This window comes from Triturus cristatus, chromosome 8 (genome assembly GCF_964204655.1).
Source record: "Triturus cristatus chromosome 8, aTriCri1.1, whole genome shotgun sequence".
Lineage (NCBI taxonomy): Eukaryota > Metazoa > Chordata > Amphibia > Caudata > Salamandridae > Triturus > Triturus cristatus.
In genome coordinates, this window is record NC_140591.1 from 1,072,555,982 (window position 1) to 1,072,580,897 (window position 24,916).

The 24,916-nt window shown below is 45.9% G+C and overlaps 1 protein-coding gene across 2 annotated transcripts in view; it reads left to right on the top strand.

The window, feature by feature from the left end:
- Positions 1 to 24,916, top strand: part of GPR45 (G protein-coupled receptor 45) — a 230,244-nt gene that overhangs the window by 27,383 nt on the left and 177,945 nt on the right. The window contains exon 1 of one of the 2 annotated variants that reach the window (XM_085622606.1): positions 6,222 to 6,422. The exons of the other annotated variant lie outside the window; for it this stretch is intronic. The gene's annotated coding sequence lies outside the window, so the exon portion shown is untranslated. Of the gene's footprint in view, positions 1 to 6,221; positions 6,423 to 24,916 lie in introns of those variants that run through there. 2 annotated transcript variants of the gene reach the window in all.

Genomic DNA, 24,916 nt, shown 5'->3' on the forward strand with positions numbered 1-24,916 from the left:
AAGGGGTAGGAGTGGCCTAAAGTGGAGAAATACTTTTATTACTCCTTGTTTTTTGCTCTTTCTACATTCGGCAGCGCACATAGAAGGAGCAAAATTCAATAAATTATTGTTTTGGTGCAGGAAGGTGTCCCTGCATAACAACAATCATTCTTGCAATGCAGGCAGCCTTGCACCATGGTGCAAGGGTGTCTGTGTTGGTGCACAACTGCTGTTTGTGTGCTGGTTCAGGGGAGAATGACAGGCATGCGCCGTATCTTTTAGATACGGTGCATTCCTGCCCGTTCATTTTGACGCACAGCAGTGTAGCAGGAAGGCTTGCTGCGCTGCCGTGCGTCAAAAAATTGTATATGAAGCCCAGAATTTCAACCATGTGGAACTGCAGAAAGAGAAAATATGCCCAATAAAACATGTTTTTTCACTGTGAATAATCCCTTTCCCTAGGCTCTCAATAACTAGGGCGCGGGTTTTTATTCCCCTTCCACCAAATCACACGGGGTATCCCTGTATGATTTATGTATAACCATAAAAATAATGGTTTGTCGGGACACCCACCCCATTACTCCCATTCTCCAAGTTTGAATCATACATTTGAGGTAACGGAAATTTCACCATTTTGGTGAAACTTCCACAATTGCAAATTCCTTGTGTGAGGGTTAAAATGCTCAAATTCTGATCCTGTGAGCCAGGATTGGAATGTGCCCTGGCAAATGGATTTTCTTTTTCCCTCCCCCAGTTTGAATGAAGGAGCGCAACCAGCTTTCAGAATCAGACCCATGAAAAGTGGCAGGTACGGGAGCTTCCTGACTGCATGCAATACCAAACACAAAGTAAAGGAAACAGAAATCCTCACATACTATAGAAGTAAGTTCTACTGTGGCAGGCATTCGTTGCCGAAAAATAACAATATTCTCCACAGACGTTGTGCCCTTTCACAGCACTCCAAATGAACGACTTTTAAAGAGGCTTTTTTTGTTGCATATTGGATTTTAGGCCCTGTGGAATTGCTGCTTTTGAATATTCTGAAAAACATTCTGTACTGCTTGCATGATTGCTTGCGTCATACACTCTCAGAGAGGTTCTGATGTGCTTTGTATGTCTCTATATTGCTGAATAATCACCACGTTGTTGGAACATAACCACTGAGATATAATCAGGATTATTTAAAACGTGTAACTTGCTAGCAGCTGCTACAGAGCATAATCCCGCATATGTGAACCTAATGATTAGTGATTAATTTGTGCAGGGGGTGTGCACCTGCAATCGTTTTGATGGACAAGGACTGACTTTCCATCTACAGATTTTGTCCAAGCTCAAGGGAAAAAGAGGAAAAAAAGGGAAATAAGGAGGAAGAGGAACATGAAAAGTGAGACAAACGGAAAAAAAATGGAACTCCGAGATAAAGAGGCAGGAAGTGCAGGCTGGTGGAAGAAAGAGGCACGAGGTCGTATCAAAACCAGGCAGCATTTAATGGTGATTATGTGATATGGTAATTCAATAACCTGTTGAGATCAACTGTGTGCAAATGTAAGTTTAAAATAATGAAAAACTAAGCAGCATTGGTATTTGGCAATCCTTGTTTTTGGCACGAACGGTTGTGGGCACCTAAGAAAACTTTGGGACACTCCACTTATTTATTTATTTTATAAATGAAGCACTGCTTACTATTATAAGGTAGCAGTGAGTCACAACGTTCACATCTAAACAAAAAGCTCAGTTGTAATATTCCCTAGTAGTACAATTGTATTAAATTTGTCATAGGTTTGTCCCTCTTCTGACACAGATTGCAACGGAATATTAGGTAGCCCCTCGCTAGCAGTCATGGAGTTATTTTAGCAAAGGCACTTCTACACTGTACCTTTGCATTCCTTAACTAATGTTAATTCAAAATTGCAAATTATAATTATTGACAAATTGACACCGACCTACCACATTTGGACCCAGGTTTACCAAGATTTTTCATTGGGGTTGCTTCCCTCTTTTGACACCGCCCAACACAAATCCGTTTTGGTAAATAAAGAGCCAAGCAAGTTTCCATTTGACGTTGCATCAGGTAGGCATTCCATGGGTGGTGCCTGGGTGTTACTATGCTTCCACCCATGGATTTTGGCGCTAACCCATATTTACAAAGATATGTAGACATGGGTTTGTATGCACCAAAATGGTGTGCCTGCCTGAGGCTGGCATATCATGCAGAAATATCCTTATTTCGCCTCTATTTTTGTTATGTTAGTTGGGTATTTGTAAAAGCGCGCGGCTACTCCCTGGAGTGTCCCTGCGCTAAAAACGAACAAGAAACCACATAACCACGAAAAAGGAAACAGACACCGAACAGCATATGCTAGTAGAGCGAATTAGAGTTGGAAAAGCCATGTCTTGAGCATTTTCCTAAAAGTAAGTAGATCCTGAGCCTGTCGGAGGGTCAGAGGAAAGTTGTTCCATAGACGGAAGGGGACCGCCTGAAAAGAGCGACCTCCGACCCGAGCAAGTGCAATTTTCGGAACAGGAATCAGGAGTTCGGAAGAGGACATCAAAGTACGTTGAGGGATATAGCGGGGGAATCTATGTCTTAGGTAAGGAGCTCCAATCTGATTAAAAGCTTTAAACACAAGAATCAGAGCTTTAAAATTAATTCTCTTTTGAACAGGCAGCCAGTGCAGGGAGGACAATAGAAGGGATGTATGAGTCCTAGGGGCGACCAGAAACATGGCCCTAGCAGCCGCATATTGAATCACCTGCAAACGGGCGATTAGGTAGCTGGGAAGATCCAAGTACAAAGAGTGCGCATAATCCAATCGCGAGGTAACCAAAGCTTGGACAATGGTTCTTCTGTGAGGGACAGAAAGCAGGGGCAGAAAGTTCTTCACCATTCGTAAAATCCCGAAACAGGTCCCTGCAACGGATTGGATCTGGGATTTCATAGAAAGCGAGGTGTCTAGTCTAACGCCAAGATTCTTAACCACGGTCACAGACGACCCAGGGGACGACAAATCCTGCGGCCACCAGCTATGCCCGGTCTCACAGGGACGAGGGACGAAAAAAATAATCCCGGATTTATCAGGATTACATTTCATTTGATTATCCTTCAACCACGTAAAGACTTCTGAAAGGCAAGTATTTATTACATGGCCATCAAATTCAACACCCTTCGCGCAAGTGAACAGCAGCTGAGTATCGTCTGCATACAATACAATCTTTGCCCCGTGTTGTTCAGCAAGACGAGCGATAGGGGCCATAAATGGATTGAACAAGGTAGGGCTCAAAATAGAGCTCTGCGGGACCCCGGCATTCAAGGGTGGAATAGCAGCTGAAAAAGGAGGGGACCATAAGGGTTGGAGACGGTTACTGAGAAAATACCTGATCCAACTCAGGGCAGTACCACCTACACGACCCTCCACCAATCTTTGCACCAGTCTGTTGTGGGGCACGGTGTCAAAAGCCGCGGAGAGGTCCAATAGTACCAGCACCGAATTGCCTCCCCTGTCAAGCGTGGCTTTTATAGTCTCAGACACTTCTAATAGGGCTGATTCAGTGCTGAAGTTAGCCCTAAAACCAGACTGACTAGGGTGCAAAAGATGATTAGTCTCAATATATTCAGTGAGAATAGAGTTAACATATTTCTCCAAGACCTTTGCGAAAAAAGGAAGCAGAGATATAGGACGGTAATTGCCGGCTTCCTCGGGGTCAGCTGTGGTTTTCTTTTAACAAAGGAAGAATTCTGGCGTGTTTCCAGCAGAGAGGTATATAACCTTCCGCGTTGTTTAAAATCCGATTCACTATAGGATTAATTGCCTCAGCAATTACCGACAGCACCCTGGCAGGACAGGGGTCAGCCGGTGAGCCCGATTTCAAGGACTTCATGAGAATTAGTGATTGGACCATAGAAATAGCAGGGAACTGCAAAAGGGAGAATTCAGAGCTTACAGCAGCAGTAGAAAAATCTAGATCTGCTGTTGGATCCAACGGCTGTATTTCAAAAGAGTTCTGTATTTTTTAAATGTTATCATAAAAGAAAGAAGCCATCATATTAGTCCATTCACTGGATGCTACAAACGGGCGTCTAATGATTGTGGTAGAGGCAAAGTTTTTAACAATGTTGTAGAGTTCTCTACTTTTATTGCCAGACTGGTCGATTTTTGTCGAGAGGAAAAGTTTCTTTCCCTCGCGAACTTTCCGGTAGTGATCTCTTAAAGCAGCTTTAAAAATCAATTTGTCGTGGGCCATGTAGTTTGCTCGCCATATCCTTTCTAGGTGTTTACATGCAGTTTTACTTTTCCTTAACGCTTCAGTATACCAAGGGGCAGAAGGGCGATTCATCTTGGCTGCTCTCAGGGTAGGGGGGGCAAATTCTGAAGCTCTAAGGGACAACCATTGTTCCAAGGAGTTCACATCGCTTTCGAGAGTCTCACAAGATGGAATGGGGTGGGATTGCAAAGCACTTTGTATCGCCTCAAGAGTAATTAGGTTAAAAGGCCTAAAACTGCTAGCATGGACATTTTCCTGGGATAGGAACCTATTGAAACCCTTAGGGACTCTAAAATGTAACAGACAATGGTCCGACCAGGTAAGGGGAAGAGGAGCTTCAACGTCTATCGGTGTGGAAGAAAAAATCTGATCTAATATATGGCCCTTGTCGTGGGTAGGTAGGTGTACAAAAGGGGTCAGATGTAATATATCAAGGGATTCATACAGTTTGAACACCTCACGTTCTAACAGATTGTCCATATGTAAATTAAAATCACCAAGGACCAGGCAATGACTATATTTAGCAGCTAAAGGGGAGATAATGTGGCTGATCGCCTCCAAAAACTTCCCAGCAGGCCCTGGATGGACGGTAAATAACCACCCCGGCTATAGACCGATGGGCCGAGATGGTTAAAACAAAACCCATGGACTCAGCCCCCTCAATCTCAGTAAGAGCTAGCGGGACACAGCTGAGAGTGCTTTTATAGATAAGGGCCATCCCTCCGCCCCTCCCTTTGCCCCGGTCTTTCCTCAGAATCTGATAGCCTGAGGGTATCGCCCCAGCGATGGTGGGATTAGAAGCCTCGGTCAGCCATGTTTCAGTTAGAAACATCATGTCGGGGCTAGAGTCCCCTAATAGTTCCTGAAGTTGAAGCTCATGTGTTTTTAACTGAGCGCATATTAAGCAATGACGCTAGACGGTGCATGCCGCCCCCGACCCTTTGGGTTTTGTTCTTCGCTGGAGTCGGTGTTCCACCACATAACCCAAAGGCATGAGAAGCCAACCAATTGCAATCTTTGCAAGGGACAGCCTCTACACTCAAAGCCAAGGGAAAGTGGGGCCTACAATTCATACGTCTACCAATACTGAGTAAATATTCCCTCTCATATTTAATATGTGAGGGCCGCTCCGTAGTTGAACCAACAGCATGTCCAGCGCCGGCCGCCTCCGGGACGCTGACGGGCGCAGATGGGCTTGCCTTAGGCGCGCCAGCTGCGCGTCTGCTGCGCGCTCATGCAACGTCCCATTTTGAAGCCAGCGTGGAAGAACAACTAAACCGCGTCCTTCCCAAAAAATGGCGGCGGGGGTAAAAGTGAGTAAAAAGATCAGGGTTCGATTCCCCCGCCCACTCGAGCAGCAATAAATCAGTTATTTCAACGAACACCCCCAAGTTCTAGCACAATATACAATTTAAAATACACTGGATTAAAAGTCAAGGTGCAATCTTTAAAATTCACAGGCTAAAACTAAACAGAAAGGCAATTCAGACAAGCAGCAAGTATGTCAGGGTAACAAAGTGTCTGATTCGGAATTACGGGTTCCTTTTGCATGGCTGCTGCATTCTGCAGTACAAATACAAGGATCAAAAAGGGTCAAAGGGTAGTTTTTGTGCAGGGCGTTACTTCTTCCTGCTCAAGAACTATTCAGACCACAAAGAAGACATCCTTGCACTACAGCACAAGGGTATCTGCATTGGCCCTAGGCAGCCCAAAGTCTATGTGAGGGAAGACCGGGAAACCCCAATGCAAACCCCCCCTTACTTACCTCCATCGTCGGCGCCTCTTACAACGCCGTCCGACCGATCAGGCAGAACCTGGAACATAACAATAGACAAAAGTTATAAAACTAAAAAAAGGACAATCCTTATCCAGTACAGGTGAAAGGCGGAGTCAAAAAGATTGGGAACCCATCAAAACACCCGGACGGAGGAGAAAAGGAGACCAACGGACAAGGAGGGTGGAAAAAGGAAGACAGAGATCGGAGGTGTGGCCAAAAGAACCCGAAAGTCTGAAGGGGAGTGCTCGGAAAATGCCAAGAACCTGAAGAATCCTACCCGGGCGAATCCAGGACCAAAGACACCGAACCCGACGAAACTCCTGAAGAGTGGAGTGAGGAGTGGTGGTCACCCACGGAGAACGCGTTCAAGCCGCCACATCTCTGGAGAGTTGAAGCAGTCATGGTAAGTGACTCAGAAGGGGGTGGGGGAATAACTGGAGTGGGTTGGGCTGGGTCTGCGAATACGAGGAGGCCAGGAGGAGGCTCGGGGCATTTTTATTCTTATTTCTTTCCCTGATTTCACTTCCCTTAGGGCTTTCTACATATTTCAACGGGCATAAGGTGACTGTGGGTTTCGGATTAGTCCAATAAGGTATCTACTGATTTCCTTTTGGTATGTGGTAATGAATGATACCTAGGAAAAGGGGAATCACTGAAAAATGGGCAAAAGAGTGCAATAATAAAACTACTGGAGCCCGTTTGAAGTGGACCCAGGTAATCCACTCAAGACCAGTGAAAGTTTTTTTTTATTTCGCCTCCCCAAAGAAATGGAGATAACGACAGGAAGAGGGTATAATTATAAAAGTCTTTAATTGGGGAGAGTCCAGTTGTTTTCTATTTTTTTTTATTTACTCACTTTATGCCGAATACTTAGGATTCCCGCTGTCATCTGGTGGGGTAAAGGTATCTATCCTGGCCAATTCTAGAAAAGGTTCATATACTTACTGCCACCTCTTTCTTCTTTTGTTTTTGAGCCTCCGGGCGATACCCTCTGGGACGAAGTAGACAATCTAGAAGGAGAGAGAAGAAGGAAGAAGTTGAATGTGGCCCTTTCTTACAGAATATACCAACATATAATAACTCTGAAAATAAAAATGCGCCATCATTAAGAAACACATTCAGCCTCCTTGCTTCTTTTTCCGCCCATCCCTCCCACAGTCCACCAGCTCGTGGAGAGAGCAGAATTGTGCCATTTCTTTGAAGATATGATGTAGTTGTGCTCTCTCCAGGTGATACAACACAACTTTGCTTGCTGCACTGCTTTGCGCCAATTCTTTGTAACTATTCCCAGGGGTGTAGCATGGTGCACAAGTTCAAAAGTTACGAGGGTAAGGAAAGAAGGAAGAGGGAAAGGATGTATGAGTGAGTGAATAATTGAGTGGGTGAATTTATGATGAATGAAGGGTTGAGCGGACAAGTGACAGGATGAAAGAGTAAATGGAAAACTGAGAGGTTGATTGATAGCAAAAAGGATCAATTGATGGATAAAAAGGCTTTATTGATGGATGTGTAAGTCAAAGGATCGAAGTATGATTGAATGGGTATATGGATGGATGCATGCATAGATGATGGATGTGTAAGTGGATGGATGGAATGGTGACAGAATGCAAAGGTGAAATGGTGTATATCAGTGAGTGAATGGAAATGTTAAAGGATGAATGGATTTCTGTTTCGATGAAAGAGGCAAGAAAGCTCTTCTAGGGAGGGTCGGGCGCACTTCATTCACTTGCTTGATGTCATCAGAGTTTCCATTCAAAGTGGGGTATTTACATTTAATGGCTACTCTCTTGACGTCACTGTCATACAACAGGCAGATCTTTTTAAGGACTCTTTCCCAGTTTCAAAACATGTCCTGAAAGAAGCGAAACATAGCATGGCTCTGCTGAGGAAAGTGCATAAACATCTGGAAGGTTTTCTCTCCTGCGCCCTGAGTTCCTGTTAGTAGAGTTACTGGGGTACTGGTAACTCAGCCTCGGAGGAGTTGGGGAAGAGGGGGGCAGAGTTAAGAGGGTTTACGAGTTAGACCCCAAGGGTCTTTTTAGAAGTATAGAATAACCAGGGAAATTCTGGCCCTGATTAACCTGGTTATTCCTCTTTCTTGACAGATGTTTTATCCAGAGGCTTTAGCTGCCTTAGGCATCTGGATTCTCCCATTGAAATAGAAAGGGTTTGATGAGTTACTGCCGACTTTGTCATTGTGATGGGGCTGATGACTCTCGTTACTTGTGTGATATTTTAACACATTGCTATTAACTGGTATCACACTGGTAGTACATTCAAGTACTCGTATGAGAATAAAGCATTTTTTTGCAAAAATGTGTAAAAATAACAAAAAATTATAATGATAGGTTTCTGTGAAGAGTCCTTCTTACTTTGTTCTTTTGTGACCTTACACCTAAGATGGGTGCAACCATCCAATCCAATACAATAAAGGATAGTGTGAAAATCACAGATTTGTTACAGACCTGCCAACTCACACGGTGCCAATGCTCGTCACATAATACCCCCCCCCCCTCCTCTTCACATTGCCATCTGTTGAGGATCCGATCTCACACGGTGGCTAGGAAAACGAGCTGAGAACTACTGCAAAGAGTGGATTTCCAGCTCCTCTTTGGAGGCTTTCAACAACCCACATCAATTAAGTGGCAGAAAAACACACCAGGACACCAGCACCAGCCTCTGCTAGCTGGCTTTTTGGAGGAGAGGATTTGCTGGTTGAGGGGGCTGGAGTGCCTCTTAGATAGTTCTCAGCAAGAGGCACCACTCCCTCCAGGGCCACACCCACCTCCTCACACGACATTTTTGTTTATGAAGTTGGCAGGTGTGTTATTACTGTAGATCCATTCCTAGTTTTGTATCAAATTTCTTATTTTGAGGGATTTACTCAGATTCCAGGGAGTGCCCCAGGAAATCTATATCAGCATGTTCTCATATGTGCGCATTTAATAGATGCAGAATCTGCACCAAGTGGAATTGCGGCATTAGTAAGTATGATACGAATGTGCATTTGCTCAATTACAGTGGTAATTCTCTAGAGGTAAAATCCCTTTCCTGAGCCCTCAATAACTAGGGAGATGGAGCTTCCTTACCTCAACACTATGAAATTGGGCAGTCAAAACCTGCAAGAGGCATAAAAACATGAAGAAAAAACTGTGGCTATTCACCGACTTTGAATTTACACCCAGTCCATAACTCCCATAAACCGGGCCTGAAACCTAAATTTGTTGGAACTTCACAGTTGTGAAACTTCCACATTTGCAAATGCCACTTGTGAGTGTTAAATTCCATGAATTGTGATTCTGGAGACCCGATTTTGGAATTTGTCCTTGCTAAAGGATTTTCAATCTTGTTTTTTCTCACCTAAATTGAACGGAGGTGCGCAAACAGCGTTAAGAATTTGACCTATTTCAGAACTTCAAGTAGTGGCAAACAGAAGTTCTGCCACACGGTAGAAGTGTTTTCTACTGTGGCAGACTTCTTTGCCAAAAAAATAATAACAATGCTTCCTACAAACGTTGTGTCTTTTCGCAGCACTCTTGATCGAGGACTGAAAGGTTTGTTGTTGCAAGGTGGATTTTCCTCCCTGTGGATTTGCTGGTTTGGAACATTCTGCTAGCTAGCAAGAACACTCTGTGTACCACTTGCAGAATTGCTTGAATCTGTCTTTGAAGTGCTGCACACATGATGACCATGTTTATGAAACATGACATTTTTAAGATATAATCAGGGATTAACAAAACATATGTGAACCTGCTTTAAATTGGTGCTTAATTTGTGTAGGTGGTGGGCACCAGCACTCGTTTTGAGAGATCAGGTCTTATTTTCATCATCAGATATTGACCCAAAAGAAAAAATATTAGGAAGATAAAGAGGAAACTGTGACAATTTGAGAACGGGGAGATGAAAAACAACCTGCAACTGTGAGATAAAGATGCAGGAGGTTTAAAAACGTGAAAGAGCAGGAGGTGGATTGAAAGCTAGGCAACTTTGGTATTCAGTATCCCTGGTATTCAAGCAACACTGATTTATTGGTAGCTAAGATACATTGGCCCACTCCGCTTACTGGTTTTTTTTTTTACAAATTAAGCATATATATATAACTCAGTGAGCAGAAAAATTATCGGCCTCCCCTATTCTCCAGCTGTATGATAAATTACATTTTTCGTAGGTTTGCCCCTCCTCTGACGCATATTACACCAGCATGTTAGATAGCCACTGTCTGGCAGCCAGAAAGAGAGATTAATGGCACTTTTCCTCCATTCGTTTGAACTGATTAACCACGGTTCATTTAACGTTGCAAATTATAATTACGTCCCATATTTCGTATAGAGTGGCGCACGAGTTCAAAGGTTTATAGGGCCAAAAACTCTTTTATAACATGAAATTCTGCAGGAGATCTTTGCTCATAATTTCATAAACTCCCATTTTGATCATATTCCATTGTCCTTCAGAAAAAACTCTGCAACAGTGGATTTCACCAAAATAATAATACAAGTTTTGAGTGTTTGTGAGAAAATTGACAAAAATAGCCACCTGACACGCATGCAATTTTTATACTTGTATACATTTTGTGAATTCCAAGAATGACTTTTCCATGGGCAGACATGTTGATGAAATGCCAGTTTGACTTGCGCGTATTATTTTATAGTGCATATGTGCATGAGCCTTTTACCTGAGTTTGGGAAGCTGTGGCAAGACCCACTTTGCCTTCATTTATTTATTTATAAGATTTTTATATAAGGCGCCCTAGGCCCTAGAGCGTCAGAGCCCTTTACACAACACAGCACAACTTTATACATGTTCAAACAGTCAAGAGGATTAGAATTCACAAAATGAAAGGCGGTAATAAAGCAGTGTGGAGTAGAAAATCAAGCTAGCAGCTGTTTGTAAAAAAGATCCCAGACCCGTGAGCAATTCACAGTGTACTATGCAAGGACATATAGGTAGCTATTAAGGAGCATAAACTCTATGTTCACATCAGGAGGCATAGTCAACAAACATTGAAAATAAATCTATATAGACGCGGTTCACACCTTAGGCAATGGGTAGGTGGAGGGAGACAGACACCCTACCAATCGCTGAATTAAAAGGGATGTTCATAGGGCCATGGCATCCGGGCTGTAGTCAAAAAGAGCGATATGCTGATGACTTGGGAAGTTAAGATAGGAGTGATGCAGTCAAACTGATCAGCCTCTAAGACAAGCCACAGCATGCAGCTAGGCTTTCATCAGAGCTAGGTTAGCTTTAGGAATCCCAGCTCGGATGCCATTCCCCTAATCTAGTCTGGATAGGATCAGAGCTTGCCTCACTGCTTTCAGGTCTTGGGCGGGTAGGAAGGGTTTGATCCCTTGGATGAGTTTGAGTTGATAATTTGCATGTTTTGTTCCCAGTAGCGGCTGGCACAGGTAAACGCGGTGGGTGGTGGGGCGGGGCAGGGTGGGAGGGGGAGTAGTAAGCAGACGACGGAATAGGTATAATTAAATAAATAGTATCTATTCCATCGTCTGTCGGCTACCCCCCTGCCGTGGCCTGCCCCGCCCTACCGAGCTTATCTGTGCTGGCCGCCACTGTTCCCGTATTGATATTATTGAGGAAATAAATCCTTCTGTCTAAAGGGAAACTAGAGGATTGTTTTTTTCAGGCGATAGAAAGGGAGCAGCCTAGATTGGAACAAAAGTTGTATTGGAATGATGTGGATGATGAATTTGGGGAGAACAGAACAAACACTTTCTTTTGAAGAACTTGAGATGGTCAGTTGTCATCCAGATTTATATTTTGTCAAGAGCTGAAGCCAGTAGAGAGATGTAAGCTGAGGAGGTGACTTTAAAATCAAGCTAGGTGTCACCCTTGAATTTTTTGACAGGGTTTGTCTAAATCCTTAATGAGATCACCGAATGGTTCAATTTAGAGATTGAAGAAGGTACATGCTACAACGGAGCCTGCTAGAGGGCTTAATTGTGCATGTTTCAATTTGATCCTTTGTGGGCGTTTTTTAAGGTATTATTTGAACCACTTGAAAACATTCCTTTTTTGTACTCTACTAAAGTACAATGTGGCATTGTCTGTCATTGTCGTTGATGTGCACATAAAACTTGGTAAATCTAATATTACATCAAGACACAATTTTAAGTACTTTCACGTTGAATTAGAAGTTATTATGCAGACCTCTCGCTTTAAAGTAGAACAGCGATAGCCTATTAATGTTACCTCAACTGTGTGATATTTTGGGCTGTTGGCCAAAAATATGTTTTGAAATTCAATGAAAATGATAGAAGGCATACAAAGCGCACTTGCCCCCCGCCTTACTTGCCCCATCTTCACCTCACCCTCTCAAGGAGACACCTGAGTCAGCTTTGGTCTTCACAGTGTGTAAGTTTTATTGAATAAACTTCATGGCCAATCCTACCATTGGTCAGTCTTATTTATTGTATAATCTTTAAAAACACTTTCTTAAAACACCACAGCATTCCAAAAATTCTTCAAATTCACGCATTAAAATTATATTTACAACCCGCTCTCCAAGGGGCCTTTGCTTGACCTTCGGGCTGTGCCAGCAGGCCACAACCAAGATAGCCTGCTCTCCTTAGGTTGACCGCCCTCCGGACAACAGAGCCGCAGGTAAATAATCTGCCACCACTTGTGACCAACGACGGCTTCCAGGGTAGAGCTAGAGAATCCAGAGCCACCAGCAGGTCAGCCCCAGATCTCTCGCCAGCCCGGAGCCCATGAAATGATTTTTAGACCTGTTCTGGGGTCAAAATGGCACCTACTAACGGAGTCCCTGTCATTTCTCCTGTTCAGGACCCCGCATACCCCAAACCTTAGCTTCAGGGATGGGTGGGTGGGCAACTTGACTGCGACCTCCGACCCTGGCAAGCGAGAAGACAAAAGAGGGGGCGTCTCCGAGTTCGTAGGCTTTTCAAGCCTCGCGCCACAAGACCGCTTCCGGGTCGCCTGCCTTACACTCCTTTGAGCCCTTCCGCTTTCGGCTCACTTAGCCCCGACCCCCTTCCGGGTTATGTGACCCGGAAGGGATGTTCTCGTCTGTCGGCGCTTTTGCTGCCTCTAACGGCGCCATGCCCCTTAGGGGGGTGGCGCCCTTCATAGAAGGCATACAAAGCGCACTTGCCCCCCGCCTTACTTGCCCCATCTTCACCTCACCCTCTCAAGGAGACACCTGAGTCAGCTTTGGTCTTCACAGTGTGTAAGTTTTATTGAATAAACTTCATGGCCAATCCTACCATTGGTCAGTCTTATTTATTGTATAATCTTTAAAAACACTTTCTTAAAACACCACAGCATTCCAAAAATTCTTCAAATTCACGCATTAAAATTATATTTACAACCCGCTCTCCAAGGGGCCTTTGCTTGACCTTCGGGCTGTGCCAGCAGGCCACAACCAAGATAGCCTGCTCTCCTTAGGTTGACCGCCCTCCGGACAACAGAGCCGCAGGTAAATAATCTGCCACCACTTGTGACCAACGACGGCTTCCAGGGTAGAGCTAGAGAATCCAGAGCCACCAGCAGGTCAGCCCCAGATCTCTCGCCAGCCCGGAGCCCATGAAATGATTTTTAGACCTGTTCTGGGGTCAAAATGGCACCTACTAACGGAGTCCCTGTCATTTCTCCTGTTCAGGACCCCGCCACAGGGCGAGTTGCTTACTGGCCAACTCGACCTCCCCCCCCACGCTCGAAAGCCTCCGTGATGGCTCCTAGCACTGTCTGTAAAAATAAGTTATTACCGGCCTCGGACAGGTGTACCCCGTCTGACGCATAGAGTTCTGGCCTTGAGGTTTGTATCAGTTTATGTCTTATGGTCCGGATGCTTGATTTCCGTAAGATCTCCGCCACTGACTGGTTCAGTCTCCTTACTGACTTATTCAATGCCCTCGGAGGAGCCCCTCGCGCCCAAACTTGCCTAGGTATAATTTCAGACCATAACAATAAGGTATTGGGGAACATGTTCCTGACCGCTGCGAGGACTGAGAACAAGGACTCTTTTACCCCTCTCCTGCCCTCGGGGACCATGTCGTTGCCTCCAGAATGAATCACTAGTAGATCGGGGGTGGGCATACCTCTATTCAAGGCCCTCCGCAAATCGCTCGGCACTTCCGCTAAATGTTGACCGCCTACCCCAACCCAATGGTGGCTGAACGCGATTAACTCCTGTCTTTCCTCCTCACGTGAGTTCTTGAAGGCACGTCCCACCCTGCGAATAAAAGAGTGGCCGCACCAACATATTTGGGCCCTTCGAGTCGTGGTACCTAGAGTAGTGAAGATGGCACATGGTCAAAGCGGGACAATGCAAGGCAAAGGAGGCAACGCTGACAACTCAAACTAATTGCGGACGAACATAACACTCGTAGCACCTAGATTTCCAACGGCCTACCCTCTTGATTGTCTCTTCCGGTAACCCCAGCCCCGCCGCCGTGGTGGCTGCACCAATGCGGAAAGAATGAGACGTGAAGTCCGTTGCGTCTACACCCGAACTAATCAGGGCAAGCTTGCATACCCTGCCGAACTGGAATCTAGTGAGAGGGTTCCCGTCAGCGTGCAAAAGGAACCTCCCATCACCTCCCTGAGGCCTGATTTGTAGGAACTCCCTCGTCAGGCTTACCGGACAGTATATAGCACCGTTCACAGCCGTCAGCTGGGACCAAATGCCCTTACCTAAGGGGTCTGTCTTTGATTTCCGGACCCTGACTCTCAAGGTTTCCCCAGACAGGATTAGGTCTTCGCACCATATACCCCCCACCCTGTCAGCTTTAGAGGAGGGAACCAATTCGGAATTCCTGAATGCCCCAAAAAAGGCTAGCGCATATGCTACTTTAAATAATTGCACTTCGTATGGCGAAAAGCAAATCTTGGGCAGAATCTCCAGGATATTAACCAGCCTGCTTACGACTATGGGTCTCCTACTGTCCTTGACCCCCGGGTTTAGACGTTCCCAGCCCTTCATAGCTCTCCGCACCCTGGGATCTTTTGTTGGGTCTGTGGCCCCCCCAAGCCCGGCAAACAAAGCTATTGCCGCTAATTGTCTCCTCATCATTGCTACTGACTTCCCATTGGCTCTTTGGTGTACTATGAACCCCAACACACTCGAAGGCGAGAACACTTCCGCTAACCCCTCCCCATTTAAGAACCCTTGATATAACTGCCAAGACCTCTCATACATACATTTGGTCTTGGGGGCCAGGGACGCAGTTATCAATTCAGTGGCAGTGGGGCACCAAGCTTCCATAGCCCCGCTGGGAAGTTCGTCATCTCTCTGTCTGCTTGCGGCCGTTGGATGCGGAACTCTGCCAACTTAAAACGGGACAAGGCGTCAGCGGCTATGTTGTCAACACCCGGTACATGTCTAGCAGTGAATAAAACATTGTGCCGTAAACATTGCACCACTAGTTCTTTTAGAAGTCGCAGCACCCAGGTGCATTTCGCTCTCTGATTATTGATCGCCATCACCACCGACATGCTGTCAGACCAGAACACGATGCGCCTATTAGCCAGGATATCTCCCCACACATGCAAGGCTACAATGATTGGAAACAGTTCTAGGAAGGTGATATTCCGTGTCAGACCGTGCCTTACCCACTCCTTTGGCCAGTGCTGCATGCACCATTTAGGACCCAACACTGCGCCGAAACCCACACTGCCTGCCGCATCTGTGAACAATTCTAGCTCAACATTGGAGCTGCTGGGGAATTGCCATATCACTGACCCATTAAAGTTTTGCAGGAAATCTTTCCAAATGGCCAAGTCGCTCTTTACCTCTGCTGACAACCTAGTGTGATGGTGTTTGGCGCGAAGCCCTGACATCGCCCTTGCGATACTCCTAGAGAAGGGCCGGCCCATCGGTATGACCCTCAAGGCGAAGTTCAGCTGCCCCACTAAGACTTGCAATTGGTGTAGTGTCACTTTCCGGGCCCCCAGGCAGGCGTCGATGGCTGCCTTGAATGCAGTCACCTTAGACTGTGGAAGCCTACACACCCCTTCTCTAGTATCGATTTCAATGCCCAGGAATGTCAAACACGTAGTAGGCCCCTCTGTCTTCTCTGCGCAAAGCGGCACGCCCAATGCTTTGGTCAAGTGCTGGAAAGCCAGCAAGGCCTGTCTGCAAGACTGACACCCCTGAGGGCCCATAAACAAGAAGTCGTCTAAGTAATGTACCACCACATAAGAAGTAACTGATGTCAGGAAATGCTGAACTGCCCATTCTAAGAACCTGGCGAAAGTCTCGAATACAGCACAAGCGATAGAGCACCCCATGGGCATGCAGAGATCAATGAAAAATTCGCCATTGAACGTGAAACCCAAGAACTTTGTATCTTCAGGATGAACTGGTAATAGTCGAAAAGCTGACTCGATATCTGACTTAGCCATTAAGGCTCCACGACCCAGTGCCTGTAGTTTTTGTATAGCGGTATCAAATGTTGTATAGCGCACCGTACATAAATCTGGGTCGAGCTTGTCATTAACAGAAAGACCTGAGGGGCTGGACAAATTGTGAATCAAACGAAATTTACCTGCCTCTTTTTTGGGCACTAGACCTAGGGGTGAGCATATAAGATCGGGCTTCGGGCACTGTTTGAAAGGTCCCGCCACCCTCCCCAAGGCTATTTCTTTCTTGATTTTTTGCTCCGCCGCTTCCATGTTCTGCAGCACTGAATTTTGGTTGCGCGGCGGAACACTGGAGGGGGTGGCCGATGAAGGGATGCGGAAACCAGACATAAAACCATCATGCAAAAACTGCGCCTCTTTCGTTTTACCATATTTGCTAAGGAGATGTGTCAGTACATGAGTCCTAATGGGAGTTGGCAGGTTTCTCGGATGGTTGAGAGGGCCGACCTTTGGTCGCATTGTGGGACGGTTGGTCTCTTGGTTTTCCTGATTTTTTGAAGCATCTGGTTTCAGGGTGGGAAGGACCCCCGCAAAAGGAGCAACAGTGCTTGTATCTGCATGTAGCGCCCCTGGTACACTCGTTCTTGTTGTACTGCCAGCAGGCCTGTTTCTTATCCCCTGCACCTCTGTCACTCCGAAAGGACTGATTCTGGCTCGGGTGACTAATCTTGTTCGTGGGGACCGTCGAATAAAACACCGCATGCCAAACATTAATTTCACGTTGGTCCCAAGCTATCTCAGGGCGCACTGCCTTCATTTGGCGGAACTTAGTGTCATAATGTAACCACCCCGTGCCCGGGAATTCGGAAGCCGCCCCATGAATCAGGGAAATATAACTAAACAACTGGGGTGCCACCGCGGGGTACCTTTCTGCCATGATGGCCGCATAAATGGCAAAACCTGTGATCCAATTCTTTATCGACCATTCCACCCATGCTCTCTTTTGCTTGTAATCCCCCTCCTTTCCTACCCTGGTTTTACCTGGGACAACCCCAGCATTAATGAGGTCGAATACGTCTACGTACTCTCCCTTTAGTATCTTCTCTTTGGTGTCCAGGGGCACGTGCCATGTGATGCCCGCAGAGGGCGATAGAGCCATGGAGGCTGAACCGTAGATCAAGGGACTGTAAGCGAGTGCAGGCTGCCCCATCACGCCCGGCACCACCGCCCCTTGCACTGTGTTACCTGTTGCCCCTGCGACTGTAGGGCCACTGCTGACCGGTTGCCCTTGCGGCGTTGGCGTCACCCCGCCTGGGAATTGCCCGGTAACCACCGCCCCCGGAAAACCTTGGTAAGCCGGTGGGAGGGCCATCGTGCTCGCAGGGCAATTGTTAAAGGCCTGGCCGGTCGATGTTGTTGCCATTACACCTGGGGATTGCGCTAAACCCCCCGACTGAACCCACACTTGTGCAATGCCGCTGCCAGGATGAGCGACCACTGGTGGTGGAACTATCTGAGCCCCGGGCGCTCCCGCATTTAAGCCGGGTGTCACGCCCGCTGGCGATGCAGTATTCAGCGAGTTGGGGCCTCCGCTTGTATCTGTGGGAGCGACTATAGCATCTTGCGCAAAGTTCGTAACCAAGTCTATTGACTCTATAGCTCCCTTCTCACCTGACGATGTAGCCTGAGAAACCCCAACTCTGGGACGCTTTCCTCTTGATGTTTCTTTAAATCTTTCTGGTGTGCGCCGGGCTCGCTTGCCCCGTCCTGACTCCTCCTGGGCGGCCGTCCCTGCCCCTTCCTTTAATTTCCTCAGCGCCCACTCTACTCCTTTTTCTTTTGTGACCTCCAGCAGCTCTGTCAGCGCCATAAACTCGTCCTTTTTGGCCTGGGCCCCTTTGGCCTTCGTTGAACGTTTTGGCGGCATTCTGCACTTAATGAGAAATAGAAAAGTTAGTTACACCCCATAATGATGCCCAGTGTGTCCTGCAACCGTCCGGTATAATGTTGAAACACTCTTGTGTTAAGAACTGCCGCGTGCGCGCTTCCTGGGGCCTCGCATATGGCATACCCTAAGACCGCCCAGGCTCTCATTCATGTGATACTCTCAGACAACTGACCCCCGCAGTGCTGCATCTAACGTTCCAGATTAGACGTCCTCTTTTAAGTTCTACCGACAACACTGGCCACTAGCGTCAAGCAATAAATTAAGTTGTGTAAATAGCACCTTCTATAACACATTACCTTACTTAAAGTACATATTATATACAGTTCCATTGAAATCGTGGTAGCACTCAGACGAATCAAGAACCTAACTCTTAAAGCACTCATGAGCCCTGAGAACTGCCCCTATACAATCTGCTTTGCAAGTTTTTTTTTTTTTTTTTTTTTTAAATGCATATTTATATAGCGCGAACTCGACCCGATGGCATTGGAGCGCCCCACACAGCACCGCACCTTTCCACACGCAAGCAGGCACTGGGAGATTCCATCACCTAATCTATAATCACATGACGTGTACGCGAACTGTGTACACCGAAGCACGAACAGGCCTGGGCGAAATGCAATATTACGTCGGCATAATCCGTGCTATTTACAGAAATTTCGTGTTACGGTTGTTTTGTGAAATGTCCAAAAGTACACCATTACGTCATTTCACGTAATTACGTAAAAATCACAGTAAAAACTTATCATGAAAACACACAAACAGAACAAGAGTGGCCGTTGTTCGTTATTCGCAGCCCTTGTTCTTTGTTTAGTGGCAGCTTTATATAGAACAAAATGACGAAAATACGTTTTACATAATTATGCATACGTTCGAGTAATTTTGCCATCATTTTGCATACTTAAACCCGGGGCCTCATACATGCAAGGCATGCGCTCTAACCACTCAGCTACCTCCACTGGTGAGAAACGCGGGCGCGCAAGAGAGGCAACGGCTAAGATGCTCCGCTTTCATTTAAAAATGCTCCGCCCAACTAACGCGCTCGGTTCTGCCGCCGCATACCCGGGGCACTTCTAAATACTAAAAAACGTCATTTAAAATGCATTCTAAAACCATTATAAAATCGCACTTGTACACTGTGAGGCCTTCTCACCTGTCCACGCAGCCGGTTGGAGCCTCGACGAAGAAGCGTCGCTCGTGGGCCCCGTAATCACCGCAGCAACTTGACTGCGACCTCCGACCCTGGCAAGCGAGAAGACAAAAGAGGGGGCGTCTCCGAGTTCGTAGGCTTTTCAAGCCTCGCGCCACAAGACCGCTTCCGGGTCGCCTGCCTTACACTCCTTTGAGCCCTTCCGCTTTCGGCTCACTTAGCCCCGACCCCCTTCCGGGTTATGTGACCCGGAAGGGATGTTCTCGTCTGTCGGCGCTTTTGCTGCCTCTAACGGCGCCATGCCCCTTAGGGGGGTGGCGCCCTTCATTTTGCTAGCTTTACATTAAAATTAGAATCCATTCTCTGCCACCAACATACTTGCGGCAGATTCAAAAAGAGATTCAGTTGAAGACAGGTTTAGTGAATTTAATTTTGTGGTTTTAAACAGAGATAAATGATGTCTATTTATAGTGCAAATGGCTTGGTCTAAACTGGAATTGCGTGGCGTGCAATCAAATATGGACTTAATCCAGATCTGTGATTGGGGGTGAATATTTGATTTGTTCAGCATTCCGTCCATCATCTGTTCTTTTTGCATTTGTCAACCTAAGTGGAAAGGGTATGCCAAGACGTGGGTCCCATGCTCGCTACGCCCCCAGATTCAAGCTAGGCTGGCTGATGAGAAGTGATATCCCCCGAAACCTGTCCCGGGATGCTTGTTCCTGGTCCAGGGAGGACCTGGCCTGGCAGTTCAGACTGGACTGTTCCCATGGGGAGCAGGGTCAAGACTGATTTGCAAATATCTGAGTCTAAACTGGAATGGCGTGGCATGCAAACAAACGATGACTTTGACCCAGATCTGTGACGGGAGATGAATGCTTGATTTGTTCAGCATTCCATCCATCATCTGTTTATTTTGTATTTATAGTGCTCAGCATCATATTTATGATGATGTCACTTATAAGCCACTTGTGGCAAAATATTGCATTGGTGACGTCTCTGAGCCTATTCCATCACCCCTCAACATAACATGCATCATATATCAGATTAACCACAAAGTCACCATTGAGGTGTGCAACCAGTATCAACACCAGAATATTGATGGGCCACAATATTGAAAATATAATATTGACGAGTAAGCACATCTACATTTTCAATCCACATATATTTACCTACACAATATATATAGCTTCAAGGTACGTAGATGTAGAGTTGGGAAAAGTAAATCTATACTTCCATATGTACACTTACCTTTTGTTATTTTGTCCTCAATTTTAGTAGTGTATAACGATATTCTGGGAGTCAAAATTAAGTAATAAAAACCAGGTTTCAAATCGATTCCAGACTTCAAATCTGTTTAATTTGCAAACCTCAGTATCTTACACTATTGCAATGCAATGCAGTATAACTTGGAATAAAACATCTTTTGGACATCCTCCAGTGGTGATGATAGAGCGATTTTCCTTTATGCCCTGTTTTTAGGGGAGGCAAGGAAGTCCGAGAGAGGACAAGCTGACCTGTAGTCTTTGGTACTAGCTGTTAGAAATTAAATGATAGATGGTGCCTTCAGGAAGATTTTAGTAGAGGTTCAAGATTTAATGAATGGTGGGTATGCGCATTTCACCCCTTCTGCAAGATTAGTCGAAGTTTGGATCCGTAAGTACCAATGGATGTTGGTCCAGGGGCATACAGCCTGATGAGACGAAATAATGCATGTCAGTCCTGCAAAATTCATCAAAACAATGAATAAGCGCATTGCAGTGTAATAAGGAACATCTGCAAAAAAGTACAAATCAGTAAAAGCAATTTTGTACAGTACCTTGCAATAAAGGGAGCGGGTGTGCCAATGCAAACTGTGGATGTCTGTCTAATAAAGGTATGTTCCATAATGCAAAATGAATTTGCCCCTTGAGCGTGCACCCCCTCTTAACAGTAGTGGAGCTTGGCCGTGTGCTTCATGGAGTGGCACAGGGGCGTGATGCGGTGCAGTTGGGGCCCCAACCCTCCAGGATGGGGCCAAACCTTCAAAGGGGTCCCATTCAGCCCAAGGATAACGAAAAACTGTGAGAAGTTATGGGAGACTCAGGGGCCCCTCATCACATTTTGCATGGGGCGGCACCATTTTGCGTTACACCAGGGGAGTAGTGTGGTACGAGTGTAAGTGTCTGTGCTGTGAATAGTTACTCGCAGCCAGAGCAGTCGAGCCCAGAGAGCGGTGTGTCCAGTGACGTAGCTAGACCCTATGCTGCCCGTGACGCCCCCTGCTTTTGATGCCCGGCCGCCGCTGGTAAAGAGCTTTGAGGGGGGGGGGGGGGGGGTGCTGGCGATTTCTGTGTTATTTTGGCACCCTGCGACGACCGCAGGTAAGAGGGTGGAGGGGTGTTGCCCCAAAACTCATGCTGCCCCCTCCTTCACCCCCCCCATGCTTCGTCACTGGGTGTATTAAGGTGTGGCAGGGCTCCAGAGATGTAGTCGCTGTGGGTGAGATGCAGGACTCTTATGCCCACGCTGCAGGGGAGAATGTGGTTTCAGAGATTTCAGCGTTACAGCCATTATTAAAGTGTCCTGAGTGAGACAAACTACTTTTACTGAAAGATACACCACGTGGTGGCAACTCCCCGCCCTCTTCGGGGCTGTGTTTTTATTGTGTTTGTTTTGCATTTGCTGCTCCGTGAAGCTTACCGAAAGACATAATTGGAATCACAAATAATAAAAACAAAAAAGCTATAAGAGATATAACAGACCGATCAACAGGCGCTTACAAAGCCAGATGCATAAGCAAAAAGCTGTGAAAAATGCAAAATCTGGGCACACACTGTGCTGTGCAAGAGACAGCGGGTTCAGCTGATTCTTAACAGAGCTGAAGAAGGAAGCCGAAACTATGAATTTGGAGACACTGAAAATCTGTTGATGAGAGATAAGGTCGGGTGGGTGAAAGTGTTATCTTCAGCAGAGGTAGCTGCTGAGCAGGCTGTATCCATGGTGAAAGTGATTACAAAGCACTGGTCCACGTAAAAGCCGGAAGCACCCGGTAGATGTCAATACAAACTCTCGCACTGCACAGTGACTTGAAAGAATAAAGAAAAGTGAGAAAAGCCCCGTTATGAAATTGTCATGCAGCAAGCGTCAAGCAAAAATGATATCGGGCCCCATGTGTCATTATTTCAAATAGCGATGACCTAATTGTGATTCTCTGCGAATCGTAATTAGGTAATCGCTATTTGAATGCGTGAAACTTCATGAATTTCATTTAGCGTTTCCTAATGGGTCGCAAATCAACCTATCTCATTAATATTAATGAGCTAGGTCGCAATTTGCGACCCATTAGGAATCACTAAAGTCACTGGAATAGTGGCCTGCTGGGGTCAGCAGACCACCTTGTCTGTTTTTGCTTCTAAATAAACCAATCATTTTTTTTAATGGGGTGAAGAAGAGACGGGGGAGGCACAACATGAAAATGCCTTAAGTTATGCCTTATCTGTCTGATTACTAAATATAGTCGTGGACCATGAGTTGTCCTCAATTGCGCTCTAGTTTCTGAACCTCATAAAACAACCCGGTGCATTACTCTCCATGCAGTTTCCTTTAATACACTGCTGATGCTTTTCTTTGAGTTGTCTAATCTCTCTGGATGTCATCCTGCTGCTTTTCACACTCTCAGCTGTAAGTGCCACATTTCTCTTTAGCTCTAAAGGCTACTTTTGCAGTTCAGTTTCTTTCCATGTCGGTTGCCACTCTTGGTACAATCATATGCTTTTCAATGACACTGCCTATAGATAGTGGTCGTGCACAACAATATTTCAGTGCAGTTCATTCGCATCTGGTACATTATGGGTCTGATTACCAGAATGCTCTGTCGGATACGATAATTATCACTTCCAATAAAAATTCCACATTGAGGTGTTTGAAACAGCAGCGGCTCCTCGGCTATGGTGGATGAGCGTTGCCCCCCGCCAGCAGCTGCAAAAATTGACAAATAAAATGTTAATAAACCAGATTTATCCTCATTTTATTTTCGTCTCTCGGGCAAGTCTTGAGGGCGAGGCCATCGCAGAGGGCAGTCACGGAGGGGGAGTGGTGGGCACTGTTGTCAGTGTGCATGTGGGTTTGGCCGGCTGTCTCAGGACAGCCAAACTGACATGCGCACTGAAGCTGTCTCCAGCTTGAGCTGCGTTGCCGGGTTGGAGAGAGCAGGCACAGGCTCCCAGTCTCTCTGGGAGCGCAAATCGAGGGCAGTCAGGCCAATCCTGACGCTTCTGCTATGCAATATGAGACCAGCGTCAGGATTGGCCGCAGGGGATTCTGAGAGCCTGTGCTGGTGAAGAGCAGATATTCGGCAGGTAAGTTATTTTAATTTGTTTTTTGTTGTTTTATTGTCGTTGTTCGTACCCATTTACCCCCGCCACTCAGCCCGGGGCAAAAGCCGCTACTGGTTTGGAATTCCCAAGATTTTGGGGAATAACGTGCAGATTTTGGTACATATGGTGGGCCTTTTTCCTCTTGTTAAATTCCAGCTGGTTTGGCCGAGCAAAATTTAACACAGGGTTCGATCTTTATCACAGCGGGTAATTACGGGGTGCAGTAAAAATTGCCCCACTAGTAATTGCCTTGCACAGAAAGGTGTGTGCACAGGAATTGCAGTTTAATAGCCCATATGTAATCAGGCCCTTACTGTGAGGGTCATGGCCACTGTTTATGCAATTGATGCAATACATTCATGTTTACTGTATTTCAAATACAAGAGAATTATTTCTGACTTACCATATCACATTATATTCCATACTTTTGATGCCTAATGTCATTTTGTTTCAAATTGGCACTCTAGCATGGGCCACTTTTTTGTTAGTGCCCGAACCTATTTTAGGTTTCAGTCCGACCATCAATAACAGCTATTATAACTTGTGCTGAATATTACCTTCGAATGCCCCTTACTGCATTTCAGCCATAATCTATAGATAAAGTCACTTAGTAAACAGTGATCCTATACCTTTACTACTTACTCTGGGCACTTTCAGTACAGCTAATCTTTTAGGGTTTCTTGCCTGCTGACAAGTCGTCAATTTGTCTGTACAACTAGCTCCCAGAATCCTTCGCTCCAGATATTGGTTTTCTTTTCCACTTGCTTGTTTCAGTGGTGTCAGTTAGTGTTGATTTTATTAATTTTGATGTAGGGTTCTCTGATGTCTTCAAACACCCCTTCTCTCATACGGGCTGCCAAGAAGTGTGTCCCCACACCAGAGACATTTTAAGGCATGGGCAAAGTGGGCTCTAAACCAGGGGCCCAGACTTCCATATGGCCCCTTTATACCTGACTCTGTTCTCCACACACTCCTGCCCTGATGACCTTGAATGATTTTGAAACATAGGTTATTTTAAATCCAATTTTCTTTTAATTTATTTGTAATACAGGTCATGTGTGCGAGTCAATTACAGACATTTTGCAGAGAAATAATGTTTATGTTTT